The sequence below is a fragment of the Ictidomys tridecemlineatus genome, chromosome 3 (genome assembly GCF_052094955.1).
Source record: "Ictidomys tridecemlineatus isolate mIctTri1 chromosome 3, mIctTri1.hap1, whole genome shotgun sequence".
NCBI lineage: Eukaryota > Metazoa > Chordata > Mammalia > Rodentia > Sciuridae > Ictidomys > Ictidomys tridecemlineatus.
In genome coordinates this window covers 77,920,825-77,941,482 of record NC_135479.1, presented here as the reverse complement: position 1 = coordinate 77,941,482, position 20,658 = coordinate 77,920,825, and the positions used below count along the sequence as shown (strand labels likewise).

Here is a 20,658-nt window from a genome sequence, read left to right as displayed (position 1 = left end):
GAATTTTCATCAAATATGAACACCTGTAAATGAGTGTCTTCAATATTATTCAATATCTCAAGACCTTGCTGATCAGGTTCTCTGAGCAATGCTATCTAACTTCAACAGAACTTAACTGCTATTTAACAAATATTGTATTTATTCTATTTTTACTGCGTTGAATTTACCACTTCTATTTCAAACTTTTCTACATCAATCAAACTTCACATGCTCTTCGCCTATGAATTTCTTAGTACACAGTGAACACAGACAATATGGGTTTCCTGCTCAAAATCCAATTTGCCATTCTTCATTAGCAGTGTTTGAGTTCTGCTCACGTGTTCACTCTCTCTGTGGTATTGTACTTAGAGAATTGACCCTATTTTCAGACCAGTTTTAAAACAGTCATGGTAATTCTATTATTTGGGTTTTTAAATTTTTATTAACATAACTTAATTGTCCATATCAATGAGGTTCAATGTGATATTTCAATGCATGCATAAAGTATGCACTGATCAAATCTAACCTTCCTTAATCTCCCCTCTACCCCTTACAGTGATAATCATTCTACATTCTGGTCAATTTTTCTTTTAACTTCCACATATGAGAGAACTTGTGATACTTAACTTTCTGTGCCTGGCTTGTTTCCTTTTCAATATAATGTCTTCCAATTCCATCCATCTTGCTGCAAATGATAGAATTTCATTCTTCTTTAAGTACTAAATAACATTCCATTGTATAAACATACCACATTTTCTTTATTTACCCCTGAACAAGAGCTAATCTGATTCCATATTTTGGTGGCTATTATCAATAGTGCTAAGATAAACATGGAGGTACAGGTATCACTTTAGTATGCAAATTTCATTTCCTTTAGATATTTACCCAGAAGTGAGTTAACTAGATCACATAGTACATCAATGTTCAGGTTTTTTATTTGTTGGTTGGTTGGTTGGTTTTAAGAACCTCTATAAGCCACACGGGTTGTATTAATTAACATTCCTAAAAACATGTATGAGAGTTTCCTTTTTCTCCACACTCTTGCCAGCATTTATAATTCTTTTTGTTTGTTTTGGTTTTTGATAATAGCCATTCTAACAGGGGAGAGGTAGTATTTCATTATAGTTTTGACTAAGCTGTTTCCATATTTTGACTACTGTAAATAATATTCCAGTGAACATGGGAGTGTGTCAGATTGATAGATAGATAGATAGGTATCTTTGGGATACTGATATCAATTCCTTTGGATTTATAGACTCAGAGATGGATTCTAAATCAGATGGTATTTCTATTTTTAATTTTTTGAGGAAATGGCATACTGTTTTCCACCGTAGATGCAGTCATCTTACATTCCCACCCAGAGTATATAAGTCTTCCAGTTTCTCCACATCCTCACCAACATAATTAATCTCTTTTGTGTCCCATAAACCTACCTATAGCTGATGGATTCTAAAACTGAAGCCCTGGAGGAAAGAAGTGTCGTTATTCTAATTATATCATCAAGCAAATCTTAGCTTTGTTGTTTATTTGCGGGAGGAGGCGGGTAAGTTGTGTTAGTCTCTTTTCCATAATTTTTTTTATATTTCTATCTAGTTTTATGTTTTTATTTTTTCAATTAATTGGATTTTTCTCCACAATTCTTTTCTTCTTTCTTATTTATATTCCTTCCTATCCTCTTTTTTCAATCTTTCTCTCCTAATTTCTTCTTCTATATTTTCCCTCCCTACCCTTTTTTCTTGATATCTATATATTTCAGTATTTAATATACTCCCATTAAAGCCTAACTTTTCAGCCTATTCTATATTATTACTCACCCTTTCTTCTCTTTGGTTAGTGGAGTTCCAGAGATCATACTTAATAAGTTTTTACTATATGCTAATATATGGTTTATTTTTAAATTACTACTGTAACTGTTCTCTTCTCTCATGGTGGTGCTGTTAGCTGAACCAAGCACTTAGATCACTCTGAGTGGGTGCTTTGATACTGACTTAAAATGACTCTCAATTAATAATGGAAGAAAAATTCGTCCCTACACATGTGAAAACTTCAACAGAGAATCGAAGAAAACAAGCTAACAAAGCACCTCCATAGGTTCACAATTCCCCAGTAACTGAATCCACAAATATTGAAACAGCTGAAATGCCAAAGAATTTTTTAAATTGATCATAAAAATTATTAACAAATTCAAAGAAGATACAAAATAACTTAATGTATTAATGAAGACAGTACAGGATATGAGTACAAATTTAATAAAAGGTAAGAGATTCTGAAAAAGTCCCAACACAACCCTTGAAAATGAAAAGTTCAATAAGTCAAATTAAAAACTCAATGAAAAATTTTATCAGTAAACTAAGTCAAGCAGAAGACAAATATTCAAGACTTAAAGACAAGTTGGATGAACTAGGACAGTAATAAGGAAAAAATAAGAAACTACAAAAAGAATATACAAGAACTTTGAAACAACATTAAGAGGCCTAATTCAAGATTCACATGTCTTGAGGAAGGAGTAGAGACACAGGTCAATGGCATAGATAACCTAGTCAGTGAAATAATAGCAGAAATTTTCTAAAACACTGGAAATCAGATGAATATTCAGATATTATAGACTTTTAAAACCTCAAATAGACAAGATCAGAGAAGAAACTCCTTATAACATATTATAGTTAAAATGCCAAAAAGAACAAAGAAAGAATTTTAAAAGTTGCAATAGAGAAATTCCAAGTCACTTATTCCAAGTCACTTAGGTAAACTCATCAGAATAGTAGCACATTTCTCAGTGAAAACCTTAAAGGACGAAGGCATGGAACAATGTATTCCAAACCCTGAAAGAAAGTAACTGCCAGCCTAGATAACTATATGTAGCAAAGCTATCCTTAGGAATCAACAAGGAAATAAAAATCATTCCAGATAAACATAAACAAAAGTAATTTATGACCACTAAGCCATCATCGAAGATGATATTTAAAGAAATCCTACATATAGAAAAAGATGAAAGCAAATAAGAGAATTCAGTGAATAATAAATATTACTAGGAGAATAGATAATCAAATAAAAATGGGAATGAGTCAAACTTAGAAATAAAATAAAATTATAATAAATAAATAACAAATTAAAATTCCAGCTGGGGATGTGGCTCAAGCGGTAGTGCACTCACCTAGCACCACATACAAACAAAGATGTTGTGTCCACCAAAAAACTAAAAAATAAATGTTAAAAAATTCTCTCTCTCTCTCTTTCTCTCTCTCTCTCTCTCTCAAAAAAAAAAGAAAAGAAGAGAAGAAAAAAGAAATAATATATTCCTGTCTTCAATACCATTGAATGTAGATGGTCTTAAATTCTACAAGTAAAACACATGAACTAGCAGACTGCATTAAAAAGAAGACCCTACTGTATGTTGTCATCAAGAAACACATCTTGCAATCAAAGATATTCAGAAACTGAAGGTAAAATGATATTCCATGCAAATGGAATCCAAAAGTAAGCAAGAATAGCTATTCTCATATCTAACAAGGCAGACATTAAGCCAAAATTAATAAGAAGAGACAAAGAAGGTGATTACATATTGATAATAGAAACAATCCAAGAAGGTGCTATAACAATAGTATATTTTTATGCCCCAAACACCAGTGCACTAGTTAGTATGAAGGGACAGATTGGCCCCTAACACAACATCCCACTCTCACTAACAGCTAGACAAAAAAAAATCAACAAAGATACTCTCAAGTTAAGCTATACTTTAGATCAAATAGACTTAGTAGATGTCTACAGAATATTTCAAATCATGTTGGAATTAGATTACAAATGGACAAGAAAAACTACAGAAACTGCACAAACACATGGAAATTTTAAAAATATACTTTTTTGGTACTGGGGATTGAACCCAGGGATGTTCAACCACTGAGCCACATCCCCAGCCTTTTTTATATTTTATTTAGAGACAAAGTCTCACTGAGTTGTTTAGGATCTAAGTTGCTGAGGCTGGTTTTGAATTTGTAGTCCTCCTGCCTCAGCCTCCCAAGCCAATGGGATTACAGGTATGCATCACCATGTCAGGCCTGAACAATACACTTTTGAATGATGACTGGGATATCAAAGAAATCAAGAAGAATTTTTTTAATTTTTTAAAAATTTCTTAGACTCAAATGAGAATAGAAACACAACACAGCAGAATCTGTGAGATATAACAAAGGCAGTTCTAAGAGAGGATTTTATAGCTATGAGTGCCTAGATTTAAAAAAAAAGTCAAAAAGATCTCAAATAAATAACCTAATACAAGGTCTTCAAAAAACAAGAACTGAGCCCAAAACCAGTAGATAAAAATAGAAGTAGAGAATAAAATGATAATACAAAGGGTCAATTAAATGAAGCATTGATTCTTTGAAAAAATAAGCAAGATTCACAAACCCTTAATCATACTCACCAAAATAGAGAGAAGACCCAAATTAGAGACAAAAGCAGGGGGATATGAGCAACAGACACTGAAATCCATAGGATCATTAGGAACTATTTTGAAGACTTATATTCCAATAAACTGGGAAACTGAGACGAAGTGATTAAATTTCTAGATACATATGACCTACCAAAATTGAACAAAGAAAGTATAGAAATCCTAAACAGATCAATATAAACAATGAGATTAAAGAAATACTAAAAAGTCTCCCAATAAGGAAAAGCCCAAACCCAGACAGATCCACAGCTGAATTAGACAAATCTTTAAAGAAGAGCTCCTCAAATTATCCAACGAAATGGAAATTAAATATTTCCAAATTCATGCTGTGAAGCCAGTATTACCCTGACACCAAAAGCATATAGGGACACATCAGGAAATAAAAACTATAGACCAATATCCTTAATGAACATAGATGCAAAAATCCTTAATAAAGTATTACCCATCCTCATTCAAAAACACATTAAGAATATTGTATATCATATCTAGTTGGTATCATTCTAAGGATGCATGGCTTATTCAATATATGTAAATCAATAATCATAATTCATCACATAAATAAAATTAAAGACAAACTCACATGATTACCTCAATAGATGTAGGAAAAAAAAACCTTCAGCAAAATTCATCATCCATTAATGTTAAAAACACTGAAGATCCAATCAGGGTGGTACACACCTGTAATCCTAGAGGCTCATGAGGCTGAGGCAGGAGGATCCTGAGCTCAAAACCAGCCTCAGCAACTTAGCAAGGCCCTAAGCAACTTAGCAAAACCTTGTCTCAAAATAAAATGTAAAAAGGGGCTGGGGATATGGCTCAGTGCATAAAACCTCCTGGGTTCAATTCTCACTACCAAAAAGAAAAAAACACTGAAGAAATAAGAGATAGAAGGAAACTACCTCAACATCATAAAGGTTATCTATGGCAAACTCAAAGCCAATATCATACTAAATGGGGAGAAAAATTAGAGAATTTCCTAAAAAATTGGAACAAGACAAATATGTCCACTCTCACCACTCCCATTCAATATAGTACTTAAAATTTTAGCCAGAAAGGCTAAAATTAGGCAAGAGAAGGAAATAGAAGTAATAAAAACAGGAAAAGAAGACATCAAATTATCTATTTGCAGGTGATCTGATCCTATACATACATAAAAGACTCAAATAAAAAAAAAAACTCCTCCAGAGGGGGAAGTGGAAGGCCGGTGGGGTCGGGCTGACCTAGAGAGGTGCATTTTGGGGACTGAAACTAGGTGCGTCTGGCTTTGGATTGTGGTAGGAGGGAGAGCATCCGACTCATTTGAGACAATGTCTTGCTAAATTCTTGAGGCTGGACTCCAACTTGCAGCCCTCCTGCCTTGGCCTCTGGAATCATTGGGATTGCAGAAAGATGGAGACCACCATGCTGAATTTGCAGAATCTGTTTGAGCAGCTTGTGCGCCCGGTGGAGATTTTCCGTGATGGAAATGAACTTCAATTCATCCAGTTGGCAAAAGGACTTTGAGGATTTCCGGAAGAAATGGCAGAGAACAGACCATGAGCTGGGGAAATACAAGGATCTTTTGATGAGAGCAGAGATGGAGCGTAGCGCTCTGGGTGTTAAGCTAAAGCATGCACGAAATCAAGTGGATGTAGAGATTAAATGGAGACAGCGAGCTGAGGCTGACTGTGAAAAACTGGAACGACAGATTCAGCTGATTCAAGAGATAATCATGTGTGACACATCCGGCAGCATTCAACTAAGCGAGGAGCAAAAATCAGCTTTGGCTTTTCTCAACAGAGGCCAACCATCCAGTGGCAATGCTGGGAACAAAAGGCTGTCAACCATTGATGAATCAGGTTCCACTTTATCAGATATCAGCTTTGATAAGACTGATGAATCACTGGATTGGGATTTCTTCTTTGGTGAAGAATTTCAAATTGAAGAAGAGAGAAAAGAGGCGCTCCAATAGCCAACAGTTTGTTGATGGACCCCCCCCTCCTATAAAGAAAACTCGTTCCATTGGCTCCACAGTAGACCAGGGAAATGAATCCATAGTTGCAAAGACCACAGTAACTGATCCCAATGATGATGGGCCCATTGAAGCTGTGTCCACTATTGAAACTGTGCCACATTTGACAAGGAGCCAAAGGAAAACAGGGACTTTACAACCTTGGAACAGTGACTCCACCCTGAGCAGTAGACCTCTGGAGCCAAGAACCGAGAGAGTTCAGGCATACCACAGAGTAATGGAGGGATGGGCCTGCATGACTTTGTCTCTGAGACGGTTATTAAACCTGAATCCTGTGTTCTGTGTGGGAAACAGATAAAATGTGATAAGCTGTCTCGGAAATGTCGCGATTGTCGTGTGGTTTCTCATCCAGAATGTTGGGACCATTGTCCCCTTCCCTGCAATCCTACTCTGATAGGAACACCTGTCAAGATTGGAGAGTGAATGCCGGCTGATTTTGTGTCCCAAACTTCTCCAATGATTCCCTCTATTGTTGTCCACTGTGTAAATGAAATGGAGCAGAGAGGGCTAACTGAGACCGAGGATCTCAGGCTGTGAGCGGACAGTAAAAGAGCTGAAAGAGAAATTCCTCAGAGTACTTTTTCTGCGTCTATCGAGATGATCATATGGTTCTTATCTTTAAGTCTATTAATGTGGTGAATAACATTTATTGATTTCCGTATATTGAACCATCCTTGCATCCCAGGGATGAATCCCACTTGATCGTGGTGCACAATTTTTTTGATGTGCCTTTGTATCCGATTTGCCAGAATTTTATTGAGGATTTTTGCATCTAGGTTCATCAGAGATATTGGTCTGTAGTTTTCTTTCTTTGAGGTGTCTTTGTCTGGTTTCAGAATCAGGGTGATGTTGGCCTCATAGAATGAATTTGGAAGAGCTCCCTCTTTTTCTATTTCCTGGAATAACTTGAAAAGTATTGGTATTAATTCTTCTTTAAAGGTTTTGTAAAACTCCGCTGTATACCCATCTGGTCCTGGGCTTTTCTTGGTTGGTAGTCTTTTGATTGCTTCTTCTATTTCATCCATTGATATTTGTTCAAAACATTAGAAAAACTAGGAATAATAGGAACTTACCTCGACATTGTAAAAGCTATCTATGCTAAGCCTCAGGCTAGCATCATTCTGAATGGAGAAAAACTGAAGGCATTCCCTCTAAAATCTGGAACAAGACAAGGATGCCCTCTATCACCACTTCTATTCAATATAGTTCTCGAAACACTGGCCAGAGCAATTAGACAGACGAAAGAAATTAAAGGCATAAAAATAGGAAAAGAAGAACTTAAATTATCACTATTTGCAGATGACATGATTCTATACCTAGAAGACCCAAAAGGGTCTACAAAAAAACTACTAGAACTAATAAATGAATTCAGCTAAGTGGCAGGATATAAAATCAACACGCATAAATCAAAGGCATTTCTGTATATCAGCGACAAAACTTCTGAAACAGAAATGAGGAAAAACACTCCATTCACAATATCCTCAAACAAAATAAAATACTTGGGAATCAACCTAACAAAATACATGAAAGATTTATACAATGAAAACTACAGAACCCTAGAGAGAAAAGTAGAAGAAGATCTTAGAAGATGGAAAAATATACCCTGTTCATGGATAGGCAGAACTAACATCATCAAAATGACGATATTACCAAAAGTTCTCTATAGGTTTAATGCAATGCCAATCAAAATTCCAATGGCATTGCTTGTAGAAATAGATAAAGCAATCATGAAATTCATATGGAAAAATAAAAGACCCAGAATAGCAAAAGCAATTCTAAGCAGGAAGTGTGAATCAAGCGGTATAGCAATACCAGATTTCAAACTATATTACAGAGCAATAGTAACAAAAACAGCATGGTACTGATACCAAAACAGGTGGGTGGACCAATGGTACAGAATAGAGGACACAGAGACTGATCCACAAAGTTACAACTATCTTATATTTGATAAAGGGGCTAAAAGCATGCAATGGAGGAAGGATAGCATCTTCAACAAACAGTGCTGGGAAAACTGGAAATCCATATGCAACAAAATGAAACTGAATCCCCTCCTCTTGCCATGCACAAAAGTTAACTCAAAATGGATCAAGGAGCTTGATATCAAATCAGAGACTCTGATAGAAGAAAAAGTTGGCTCCGATCTACATATTGTGGGGTCAGGCTCCAAATTCCTTAATAGGACACCCATAGCACAAGAGTTAAAAACAAGAATCAACAAATGGGACTTACTTAAACTAAAAAGTTTTTTCTCAGCAAGAGAAACAATAAGAGAGGTAAATAGGGAGCCTACATCCTGGGAACAAATTTTTACTCCTCACACTTCAGATAGAGCCCTAATATCCAGAGTATACAAAGAACTCAAAAAATTAGACAATAAGATAACAAATAACCCAATAAACAAATGGGCCAAGGGCCTGAACAGACACTTCTCAGAGGAGAACATACAATCAATCAACAAGTACATGAAAAAATGCTCACCATCTCTAGCAGTCAGAGAAATGCAAATCAAAACCACCCTAAGATACCATCTCACTCCAGTAAGATTGGCAGCCATTATGAAGTCAAACAACAACAAGTACTGGTGAGGATGTGGGGAAAAGGGTACTCTTGTACATTGCTGGTGGGACTGCAAATTGGTGCAGCCAATTTGGAAAGCAGTATGGAGATTCCTGGGAAAGCTGGGAATGGAACCATCATTTGACCCAGCCATTGCCCTTCTCGGACTATTCCCTGAAGACCTTAAAAGAGCATATACTACAGGGATACTGCCACATCGATGTTCATAGCAGCACAATTGACAATAGCTAGACTGTGGAACCAACCCAGATTCCCTTCAATAGATGAATGGATTTTTAAAATGTGGCATTTGTATACCATGGAGTATTATGCAGCACTAAAAATGACAAAATCATGGAATTTGCAGGGAAATGGATGGCACTAGAGCAGATTATGCTTAGTGAAGCTAGCCAATCCCTGAAAAACAAATACCAAATGTCTTCTTTGATATAATGAGAGCAACTAAGAACAGAGCAGGGAGGAAGAGCAGGAAGAAAAGATTAACATTAAACAAAGACAAGTGGTGGGAGGGAAAGGGAGAGAAAAGGAAATTGCATGTAAATGGAGGGAGACCCTCATTGCTATACAAAATTACATATAAGAGGTTGTGAGGGGAATGAGAAAATAAAGTGTTGGGACCTCTGCTGACCATGGAAGTGCAATTGCTGGGGAAAAAGAAATCCCCAGTCTTGTGATTCTGGTTTTGTGATTCTCCATGTACATGACAGTTAGAGCTTGAGAAATGGCTTCCATATACGTGCCTGAACGGCCCCAAGATATGGCTTCCACAAACATAAAGAATAACTCCCCAGGAACGGGCACACATACCTAATGGGGTATTGTTTCTGTAACTAGGGTAACGGGGCTCTGTTTCTGTAACTGGGGTGCCTAGGCTACCCCAACCTGGGGGACTCTCTGATCTCTGATTGGCCCCTGACTTTGCCCCCACCTCCCTTCTCCTCTCTCTATAAGTCCTCTCCCTCCACAATAAACTGAGTTGCTGCGCCATCTCGGCTGACTCAACTCCCGACTCGGTGTGATTTTTGCCAGGCAGGGTGGCGGGCCAGGTCTCGACACTCACCCTCTCTCTCAGCCCGGAGACACTCACTAGCTGGTCTAGTGATTCTCCTCAACTTCTGTCGGAGGGCGGTTCCAACATAAACAAGGAGAGAAATGAATTACAGTAGATGGGGTAGAGAGAGAAGATGGGAGGGGAGGGGAGGGGGGATCGTAGAGGATAGGAAAGGCAGCAGAATACAACAGTCACTAATAGGGCATTATGTAAAAATGTGGATGTGTAACTGATGTGATTCTGCAATCTGTATTTGGGGTAAAAATTGGGAGTTCATAACCCACTGAATCTAATGTATGGAATATGATATGTCAAGGGCTTTGTAATGTTGTGAACAACCAATAAAATAAATAAATAAATAAATAAATAAATAAATAAATTCCTCAGAGTGAAAACCGTACCCCTTCTCATCAAAGTGGATGATATCCATGCCATCTGTAGCCTTCTAAAAGACTTCTTTCGAAACCTCAAAGAACCCCTTCTAACCTTTAAGCTAAACAAAGCCTTTATGGAAGCAGCAGAAATCACAGATGAAGATAATGGCATAGCTGCCACATACCAGGCTGTTGGTGAACTACCCCAGGCCAACAGGGACACATTAGCCTTCCTCATGATTCACTTGCAGAGAGTGGCTCAGAGTCCAAACACTAAAATGGATGTTGCCAATCTGGCTAAAGTTCTTGGTCCTACAATTGTTGCCCATGCTGTGCCCAATCCAGACCCAATGACCATGTTACAGGACATCAAGCGTCAACCCAAGGTGGTAGAATGCCTGCTTTCACTGCCCCTGGAATAGTGGAGTCAATTCATGATGGTGGAGCAAGAGAACATTGATCCCCTGCATGTTATTGAAAACCCAAATGCCTTTTCAATACCACAGACACCAGATATTAAAGTGAGCTTACTGGGGCCCGTGACTACTCCTGAGCACCAGCTTCTCAAGACTCCTCCATCTAGCTCCCTATCCCAAAGAGTCTGCTCTACCCTCACCAAGAACAGATTTGGGAGCAAAAGCAAGTCTGCCACCAACCTAGGACAACAAGGCAACTTTTTTGCTTCTCCAATGCTCAAGTGAAGTCACGTCTGCCTGTTACTTCCCAGCATTTACCAACTGCAGGAAAGGGCACACCTGTAATCTCTGCTCTGCAGCCTCCTGTACTACTTTTAGCATTCTCCAGGCTTTTAATCAAGTTTAATTGTGCATGATGGTTTTATTAAAACTATATATACACACACACACACACATATATATACACATATATATATGCATATATATATGCATATATATATATATATCCTCCAGAACACTTCTAGAGTTGATAAACAAATTCAGCAAAGTAGCAGGATACAAAATCAACATACAAAAATCAATAGCTTTTCCATACACCAATAATGAACCTAATGTAAAAGAAATCAGGAAAACAATTCTATTCACAATAGCTTCAAAAAAATACCTGGGAACAGTATACTATAGTAATACAACCACTTCAATGTTCATAGCAGCTCAATTTACAATAGCAAAACTGCAGAACCAACCTAGATGTCCTTCAATAGATAAATGGATAAAGAAACTATGGTACATATACACAGTAGAATATTAATCAGCATTGGGAAAAAATTATGGCATTTGCAGGTAAATGGATGGAGTTGGAGAATATTATGCTAAGCGAAGTAGGCCAATCCCAGAAAACCAAAGACCAGATGTTCTCTCTGATAAGTGGATGCTGATCCATAATGGAGGAGGCATGGAAAAAAATGAAGGAACTTTGATTGGGTTAAGGGGAGGGAGAGGAAGGGAGGGAACATGGGGGCAGGAAAGATGGTGGAATGGGATGGACATTATTACCCTAGGTACATGGATGACTGCACATATGGGGCAACTCTACATCGTGTACAACCAGAGAAATGAAAAGTTGTGCTCCATTTGTGTACAAGGAATCAAAATGCATTCTGCTGTCATGTATAACTAATGAGAATAAATTAAAAAAATAAATAAATAATAATATTTGGGGATAAATTTAACCAAGAAAATTAAAGACCTCTACATATAAAAATCATGGAGCACTAAAGAAAGAATTTAAAGAAGACACTAGAAGATGGAAGGACAGCTCATATTCTTAGATCAGTAGAATTTATAGTGTAAAAATGGCTATATTTCCAAAAGTGATCTGCAGTTGCAATGCAATCACCATAAAAATACCAATGACATTCTTCACAGAATAAGAAAAAACAGCCCTAAAATTCATATGGAAGAGCTCAGTGCTTGAGCACTTGCCTTGAATGCATGAGGCACTGGGTTTGATCTTCAGCACCACATAAACAAATAAATAAATAAAATGAAGATATTGTGTCCATCTACAACTGAAAAAATATATTTTTAAAAAATTTATATGGAAAAATAAAAGACCCAAAATAGCCAAAGCAATTCTGATCAATAAGAATAAGCTTAGAGGCATCACAATACCTAATCTCAAACCATACTACAAAGCTATAATAACAAAAACAGCATGTTATTGGCGTAAAAACAGACATAAAGACAAATGGAATAGACCACGTAATCTTCTGATTCTTGACAAAGGTGCCAAATACACACACTGGAGAAAAGACAGTCTTTTTAACAATTGGTGCTAAGAGATAGGGATCCATACGTAAAGGAATTAAACTAGATCCCTATCTTCGCCCTAAACAAAAATCAAATCTAAATGGACCAAAGACCTAGATGTAACACCAGAAACTTAGAAAAAAACATAGAGGAAACACTTCAACATATGGGCACAGAGAATGACTTCCTGAATAGGACTCCTACAGCTCAGGAAATAACATCAGGAATCAATAAATGGGATGGCATCAAATTACAAATCTTCCACATAGAAAAGGAAACAATTAACAGGGTGAAGAAAGCCTATGACATGGGAGAAAAATCTTTGCAGCTACTCTTCCAACAGATGATTGATATCCAGACTATAAAAAGATCTCCAAAAACTCAATCCCAAACAAATAATTCATTCAATAAACAGGCAAATGAACTGAACAGATGTTTCTCAAAAGAAATACAAATGACTGACAATTATAAATGAAAAACTGCTCAATATCTTTAGCCATGAAAATACAAATCAAAACTACATTGAAATTCCATCACCTATCAGAAAGGCAATCATCAGAAATAAAAATAATAAATGCTTGGCAAGGATTTCGGGAAAAAGAAACTCTTTTACACTGTTGGTGGAAATGTGAATTGCTATTAGCCCCTGTGAAAATCAGTAAGGAGTTTCCTCAAACTAATAATAATAATAATAATAATAATAATAACAATAATACCATGTGATTCAGTTATACCACTCCTAGGCATTTATCCAAAAGAATTAAAGTCAGCATACTTTAGAGATACATGAATAACCATGTTTATCATAGCATAATTAACAATCATAGCCAACTTATGGAACCAGCTTATGTGTCCAACAACAGAAGAATGGATAAAGAAAATGTGGTATATATATATATATATATATATATATATATATATATATATATATACACAAAATGGAGTTTTATTTCATTCATAAAGAAGAACAAAACTGTATCATTTGAAGAAATATTGATGGAACTAGAGATCATGGTAAGCAAAATAAGTCAGACGTGTTTACACAAGTATTGTATGTTTTCTCTCATATGTGGAAGTTATGGGGTGGCGGTGGGGGGGTGGGGGAGGCATCTTGAAAGTAGAAGGGAGACCCATTAGGGTAGAGGAAGTTGATTAGAAAAGGGGGAAGGGGATAATGAGGGGAAGTCTGGGGAGTGAATTTGATCAAGTTATGTAATAGGCATGTACTGAAAGGTTAATAAAATAGGTACTTGTCACTCCGTTTCTCTATATGCTTAACAAAACACTGTTGAAATCTTAAGAACTGTTTGCTAATCTTGTTCACAGAATTGTTCCCAGAATGTGCTGTCCCCAACTGTGGACTGTCTGCTAATCTTGTTCCCAGAATGAGCTGTTCCCAACTTCCAAACTACAAAGTGTAACTTCTCTCGCTGCCCTCTCCAGGGAAAGTATATAAGCTCTGCTCAAGCTGTTCTCAGGGCTCTATCTCTCTTTGCTATAGAGAGCTCGGGCCCCAGCATGCTGGTCTCCAAATAAACCCACCCTTCTGCTGTTGCATAAGACAGTCTCTTGTGGTCTCTCCTCCGACGTTTCGCAGGACCCTAACAGTACAAATATGCCACAATGAAACCCAATAATCTGTATCAATAATATCCACCAATAAAAAGTCTCAGCTATTTATTGTCTATAAAAAACCCACTTTCCATCCACACAGATTAAAAATAATCTGGTGACCAATCATGCTCCTTGATATGTACCCAAATAAGTTTAAAACTTATGTCTACATAAAAACCTGTGAATAGATTTTTTTTTTTTGGTACTGTGGATTGAACCCAGGGATGCTTTACCACTGAGCCACATCCCCAGTCCTTTTTATTTTTTGAGACAGGGTCTCACTAAGTTCCTTAGTCCCTCGCTAAGTTGCTGAGGCTGGCTTTGAACTCATGATCCTCCTGCCTCAGCCTCCAAAACTGCTGTTACTATAGGCATGCATCACCACACCCGTTGTATATAGATATTTTATGCAGCTTTATTCATAATTGAAAAGTTAGAAATAACCAAGATATTCGTCAGTAGGTGAATAAATAAACGGTGGTACAAACAGACAATGGAATATTAAGTGCTCAAAAGAAATGAACTATCAAGTTATGACAAGACGTGAAAGATTGTGAAATGCATATTACACAGTGAAAGAAGCCAATCTAAAGGGCTTAGTCCACTTTCTGCTGCTATTAAAAAAAAAACCTGAGGTTTATTTATGTCACAGCTGTGAAGGTTGAAATTCTGAGATTAGGAGGCCCCATCTATTCAGTCTCTGATGAAGGCCTCGTGGCGATGACATCACAATGGCAGGCACATGTGTAGAACAGATTATGTGGGGAAGCACAACTCCAGTGGGACTCAGAAGTTAGGCTTGCTCTTTTTTTTTTTTTAACAACTTACTCCTGTGGAGAGGGATCCTGAGAGATTTCAGTAAACCCTTTAAGGGTGGCATTTCTTAAACTAGGTTCCACCCCTTAATGGGCCTATCACCCCCCAACACCATCACTCTGAGACGTCAAGCTTCCAGCACATGGATTTTGGGGGAACACACTCAAACTATATCCAAATAACAACAGCTAAATATCATGATTCCAACTATATGACATTCCATAAAAGGCGAAACTGTGGTTGTTAGGAGAAGGGTGAGTAGGCAAAGAAGAGACGATGTTAGGGCAGGAATAATAATACTTCTTATGATAATAAGATGATAGATGCGTATTATAAAAACACATAGGAAGTACAACACCAAGAATGAACCTAATGTAAATTATGCATTTGGAGGGATTATTGTGCACTATTTTAGCTTCATCAATTGTAACAAATGCATCACTTGGAAGGAGATATTAATAATGATGGAGGCTATATATGTATGGGATATAATGTGAGAAATCTCCATATTTCCCTCTCAACTTTACAGTCATTCTAAAATTACTTTAAAAAAGAAATGATAATATGAAAACAAAATTCAGTAAATGGGTAAAAAAAAATCTTGAACTCCAATCATTCTTTCCCTATCCTGAATCCAACGTGAATCTAAAACCACATGATGACTCACGTAACTCTAGCCAGTTCCCTCGGGTACTGGTTAATTCACGTCAAGTGATTTTTATTTCATGATTTTCCTTAGAAAAGTACATTCTTACATAACTTGGAGCAGGGATGGTGGGGTCAGCGTTCATGAAAAAAAATGACATCCTCTCCCTCTAGTTAGAAATGTCCTTACGGGTATAGGACATGCTTGTATTTCATCAAGATGTGCTCCTAACATTGCAAGATAAAAACTGCCATCTTACTTATGTCCACCAGAGTAGACGTCTTTCAGACAGGAAACCAACACTGAGTAGGGACTCCCAAGGTGGCTTGCAGGGGAGACTTGAATTTTGATTATGCCAGTCAGAGTCAAAGAAGAGGTTTCTTAGTGGTAGATTTTGGATAACACCTACCATATGAAGGGGAACTGAGAGTCAGTTTCTATGCTTCTGACCTCTGTTTTTGGTGGTTTAATTGGAAAGGTGAGATCAAAGAACTGTCAGGAAGGTTCTTCATGATTTTTAGAGAGAAATTTTGTCCAAAAAAAAAAAAAACTGAAACTGACCCACCAAGATGAACTGAATTGAAGATAGAAATATGGGACTTAGTCAGTACTTGCACCTCTGGGTCCAGAAGCCCACTGTACCCATTTCTTAAAAGGGACGGTTGAACCAATGGTTTCTTATTGCCTTAACTATTTTGAGCTTCACTTCTGTCACATCCAAAAGAATCTTGACTAGCAAATGGCATGGAAGATTTTTCTACACTTGAAGTAGATATGTAAAGAAGGGATTTTGAACCCCAAGAGTCCAATAGGGTCCTGTTTGGTCTCAGGTTCCAGAAAACTTGATAAATAATGGTTCAATCCAACAAGGAATGTGTCTTAGAAGACACGCTGTCTATGCCAGGCCTGGTCCAAGGTAGTAGGTTTAAGGCCTACACCATCAAGAATCTAGCATCTTTCCATGTTTCTGCCATTCTTGGTAAGGCTTCTACATCTCCAGCCTCATGTACACATTCTAGGAGAAGAGAGGAGGAAGCAAAAATACAACACTCACAGGTTCCCACTTACTTTCCATTTGTCCTAAACTCAGTCACAGGGCCTCCCTAGCAAGAGTGGAGTCTGAAAAAATGATGAGCTTTCAGATCTCCAGAATTCATAATGGGGAGTGCGTGTTGGAATGGTTGAAATCCCCCCCAAAAAAATGTGGTGGTGGCAATGAGTACGTGAGGCAGCCAGAAAGGAAGGAAAAACCCAAGGGATAGAAACTGTCCGCCAGCTCTCCTCTTCGCTGGAAGATGCTCCTTCCCCAGCCAACTGTGAATTCCTGGAAGAGGGTGTGAATTAAAGGCAGCTCTTGTGGTTAAAGGAAGGGATGGATGCAATATTATTTGTGTGATTTTCATTTTTTTAAGACAGAGAAAAAGACAAAACTCAGAAGCCACAATATAGAGATTTGATAAATTTAAAATATGTACATATATATACATACACACATATATAAAGTAATAGTAGTATATATGTTCTATATATCACGAATTATAACACATACATGTTAAGCCAGTCTAAAGACTAGTGATAAATTGTGAAAAAATATGCTACACATGACAAATAGTTTTCTTTATTTGCAAAGAGATCCCAAAATCAGTAAAAAAAAAAATCAACTCAGAAAAAAAATTGATGTAAAGGATATAAATGGGCAGTTTACAGAAAAAGAAACCAAAATATCCCCCCTCCAAAAAAAAATCTAATTAGACAAATCATCTTACTCATACTCAAAGAACAATAATTTCCTCTTTTCTCTTTACATTCATTTACTTGGGAATCTTATCCAACCTCACAGCTTTAAACTGTATTTGTATCATTTTTAAAATTTATATATGATAGCACAATGTATTACGATTCTTATTACACATATAGAGCACAATTTTTCATATCTCTGGTTGTATACACAGTCTATTCACACCAATTCGTGTCTTCATACAGGTACTTTGGATAATAATTAACAACCCCATGTCCTCTCCCTTCCCCTCCAACCCCTCTGTGCTATCTAGAGTTCGTCTATTCCTCCCATGCTTCCGCTCCCTATTCCACTATGAATCAACCTTCTTATCAGCATTTGGTTTTTTGGGATTGGCTAACTTCACTTAGCATTATCTTCTCTAACTCCACCCATTTATCTGCAAATGCCATGTGAGTTTGGAATTTAGTGGAAAACCACATATTTTAAGTCATTAAAATGACTTAAAATATGTACTCTTCCACTAAATTCCAGACTTATATATCCAACGGCTTATCTGACATCTCCAGTTGCCTGTCCCATAGATGCCTCAAACTCAACATTTCTTCAACAAACCCCTAGACCTGCTTCACTCACAGCTGATTATATGAAAATGCTTGGAGCCGCCCTTGGCTTCTTTCTGTTTAACCCCCATATCCAATCTCTCAGTAAATCAATACCTTTAGAATCTGATCCCTCTCACCCTCCGCCTGACCACCACAGCTACCACCTTACCTTTTAATTTATCTCCATGCTCCAACCCTTGCAAACCTACACTCTATTCACAACACAGAAGCAGAGTAATATTTTTAAAACATAGATCAACTCATTTCACGCCACCATAAAAATCCTGCAAGAGGTCACTAATTCCTTCAGAGTAAAAACCAAATTACTTTATAAATGATGACGGTTTAAAAAAAAGATATCTGCAAATTTCTAGATTCTCCTCCCACAACAAAATGAGGTCTAACCTCCATCAGCTTGCTCGAGGAAGCCCAGACTGCAGGCAAAGTGCACAGGAAGATGATCTGGCCCTGGTTAAGGTTTCAGCCAACATCAACCTCCAGCACACGAGGGAGTCAGAGAGACCACGCTGGCCCTGGCCTTCACACCACACCAGCCATGCTGAGTGCAGAGTCTTCACCTAGCCCTGCTCAAACTGCAGATCAGTGAACAAAATAAATGATTTCACTGACTTAGGATGTTAGATGTGGAATAATTTATTACATGGCAATAGATAAACAAAGTTCCTTAAGAAACCAAACACAGTGGGAACCCACCCTCTCCTCTCTGACCTCATTTCTTCTACCCACCTCCTTGTTCACACCACTTCTTACATATTGGCAGCAGGTATGTTTCCACCTTACGGCCTTCGTGCCAGCTGTCACCTCTATCTGGAATGACTTTGTCCTACATATCTGCATAGCCATCTCCCTTACCTCCTTCAAAATTTTTTCAAAAAATTCCCCCAGCATTGGCACGCCTCGGCCATCTTTTCAACCCTGCAGCACTCCCCCTTGCCCTAGCACTACAGTTACTCTTACCCGGCTGCACTTTCCTTTTTATTCTGTAGCTCTTTTACCTGCTAATTTACTAGATAATTTACTATGTCCCATTTCTGGGATCCACCTCCCTGATGCTCCTACGTATATTTCACAAGGCAAGGAAATTTTTTTCTGTATTCTTCACTGATAGATTCATCCCAAGCCACTGGAGATAGATAGATAGATAGATAGATAGATAGATAGATAGATAGATAGATAGATAGATAGATAGATATAACATGTTTATCTAAAGAATAAATACATATTACTTCTGCTAGCTACCCTTATAAATTTGTCTCTAAGCCTCTTTCCAAGAGTTATTCTCCAAGTTATTTCCACAGGATCCTGAGATTAAAATGTGACCAAATATTCTGACATCACTCTTTAGTTTTCCCAGAGGAAACTGATTAAGAAGTGAAGACTTGGAACCAATCTGGGAAGTTCTTTTCCTAAGAGAAGCAATTGTGATACAAATACTATGTTGTCATGAATGAAAATAGTATGCTTTTAGAGTGTGTCCACTCGGATGCGTAATGAAGAGTCAGCCCCCTGACACTTCCAAAGAAGGAGATTCACTTAGCCAACAAAGAATATGTTTCGTTTTCCTAAATCAAGCATCAGATGAAGATGATATCAGCTCGTTTGTCCTGGATTTGTGTTTCTGAGGAATTTCTGGATTACTATGATGCATAAAACATAAATACATAGTTTAATGTGTACGTACAAAGTGAGTACCTATGAATATACTATTCTGGTAGAAGAATAAAGCAATATCAACATCCATATTCCCCTTTCTGGTTCTAGAAATTTCCTTCTACAAAAGGATTACAGACAGGAGTCCCCAGGAAGCAATCCCTGATACAGAAGTTAATACGTATTTATAAAATATTGCCTGAAGGTCAATATTTGTGGACTAGGAGGAAAGAAAGGAGAATTAGGCAGAGAAAATTGAATTGTGCCGCCAACCCCAGAGGCAGCTCTGGAACTAGACGCCCTGCAGAGTTACCCCAAGTTGTGGGGTTGGGCATATTTAACTCAGTATTGATCAGCAACTGGGTGCATCTGCCCCTGGAAGCATGTGAATTTCTCATCAGCTGAGGCAATCCCCACTGAGGGCTAATCTCTGAAGGTCACCTTCCAACAGCATTCACAACACCCGAAGGAACAACTTCTTCATTCCATCACAGCCTCCACCACATGGCCATCCTGACTTCCATGTTAATCACATCTTTGGGGTTATTTTGTCTAGTTTTATCTCACATAATAGATAACAACATAATTTAATTTTGCCTGGTTTTGAAGCTTAGATAACCATTTAGAAGCAGAAGAATTGGAAAGGAAGAAGTAATATAATCTGTATTTGTAGATGATATAAATATATACCTAGAGAAGTAAAAAAAAAAAATTAGGAAAACAGCAAAGTTACTATAGAGCCTGCTCCATCAGCCCTGAGCTGATGAGAAAGGACTAAGAAACCTTTGTTGCTGCAAGACTCTCAATAAATACTGTACATATCCTTCTTTGCCTTTCTCTTTCTCTTAAAAATATATCTTTTAAGATTCAGTCACATAACAAAGAATGGTGGTGCATGCCT

At 37.4% G+C, this 20,658-nt stretch overlaps 1 pseudogene; it reads left to right on the top strand.

The window, feature by feature from the left end:
- The first annotated feature begins 5,815 nt into the window (after positions 1-5,815).
- Positions 5,816-11,146, top strand: LOC101963239 (rac GTPase-activating protein 1-like; annotated as a pseudogene).
- The last annotated feature ends 9,512 nt before the right edge of the window (positions 11,147-20,658 follow it).